The following is a 2,273-nucleotide window of genomic DNA, read 5'->3' as shown; positions in this document are numbered from 1 at the left end:
GTGTGCTCTTCCGATCTACATATTAAACCTTTCGCTAACAGCAAATTAATGTGTTATTATAAGCTTTTCTGTAATGTGCTTGCAGAAAGCACGGTTCAATAAACCGGTCGCCTAAATCGTACCTGTGAGTTTTATTAACAGTATCACCTTTTAAACTATTGAATTTATGAATAAAAATAATAAAAACACAAGATCAATAAAAAAAATCATGGATTAATACCTACTTTATTTGTAATTTATCAAACAAAAGCTGTTTTGCTTGCGTAACTCAATGAGAGTGTTTTCTTCTACAGATTTGCTACAGAACAGCTTCGATCGTGTTAAAATAAATAATGGTAATTATGTCATGTGATCTAAAGATAAAGATACGCATTAGTGTTTCTAATTTGTACCAATACGATATAAGAGCTCTTATACTGGTTAGGTTTGCTACGATTTAGGAAACTTGATAGAGATGATAAAAATATTGATATAATTTTTATAGTAATTGCAAATATGTATATACAATAAATGTAAAATATAATGCTATAATAAACTTTCTTTTAGAAAAAAATAACAATTCAATTACAAATTGCATGGTTACATTAGTATCAACTATATAAATTGATCAAAAATTTACATCAATTATATCTGATTTTTTTAAGTATGGATAGCATACACAAAACAAGATGTAACCTTTTAATTTTTTATCTATCTTATTTACACATTTCTTATTTACTTCATATTTTTGTTACTAAATATTGTTTCTATTAAGTGTAACTATAAAATTTGAAGAAGTACGATTTATAGGACCGGTATGCATTTGACAACTCTCTTCTATTTCTTAATTGTTAGATACGTATCTGAGATAATATTTTTTGAAAAATATCATTTGCTGCATAATTTATATTTTCAAGCAATGAATATTCCTTGATAATTTCATAAGATTGATCTTAGATTGCAAACTTACTTTATTTGTTTTTCGGAGGACCCGGAACACATTGTACCACTGACCGGCGAATACGTTATTAATAGTACTGACGTGATGACCAAATTCAGGTTTTTGGCGTTTCTCATTTTCCCCACTCCAAGTAACTTTCAGCCGATGTGTTAACAGAAATGGCATTTTAATAGACTAGCGGAGTTGCTTCTTGTGACATTGTCGCAGCAGTTTGAAATGGAGAAAACAACGCCAAGATCTAGATTCTGATCATTACGTTAGTATAATATTGTAGGAAATTTGTAAAATCATTATTTCTTTTAAATTCGAAAGCGCCTTCTGCGGTCACATTATAAATCTTTTGAGTAATGCATGCAACTTTAGATTCAATAACGGTTCAGTAATGACTATAGAAAGAATGACAATAAAAAAAATGCCATGTCTTTTTTACTAGTACATAACAGGCGCGCGCCTCGCGCGCGCTGCGTATTAAACCCCATACATCTTCCAATAATATTTATACCAAGTAACATTTTAATTAAACAAATTTTAACAATTTAAAAAAAATTAATTTTCCAAAAAAATGATGTTTTGATTGGCCATATTAAATCAGCAATTTTTAAATAAAATCACGATTTTTTTAAAAATAGTCACATAATTCATCTTTAAGATGAGCCCAGGAAGAAGTCGATATCTTTATTTTTCTGTACAATTTCCAGTTCAAAAAAGTTGGGGCCAAATGTTCGACTATCTTGAAATACAAGCTCTAAACTAAATTTGGAATACGTAATCTTACCGATTATGTTGACAAGCAATTTAATCATATTGATACAAATAAAAATTTTGTTTAATTGTCTAGAATAACTTATTGCGTAGAATATTAACAATAAATTATTAGTGCTAATATAATAGCTTATTATGTTAGCTTTATTAGCTAATAATTATATTAACTTATTATGTTAGCTTATTATATTAGCGGATTTGGTTAATTATCGCGATATATATTTTTCAGGGCTTTTCTACGTGCGTTACGTTCTACCAAGTGTGACGTGATTGACTTGATTTGATTGACAGTAGAAAAAAGAACAAAACACAAGAAAAACGTGTAGAACTCGTTTTTATTGATAAGGTTACTTTATTTAGCCTATATTTCTCATTATTATAACATATAATATTAAATGCAATTTAAATTTAAATTAAATATTATAAAACAATTGATTTGCAGGCCTGTTCTTTTGCTACGTCACTGGACTACATTAAAACATATTTTAAAAGAACTCATTATCTAAATAATTCCGTTTATACTAGGGCTGTTACTTTTCATCTACTTCGAATATTCAAAGCTTCGAAAGAA

This window comes from Wasmannia auropunctata, unplaced genomic scaffold, assembly GCF_000956235.1.
Source record: "Wasmannia auropunctata unplaced genomic scaffold, wasmannia.A_1.0 LD336057.1, whole genome shotgun sequence".
NCBI classification, from domain to species: Eukaryota; Metazoa; Arthropoda; class Insecta; order Hymenoptera; family Formicidae; genus Wasmannia; species Wasmannia auropunctata.
Note: the sequence above shows the minus strand (reverse complement) of the source record.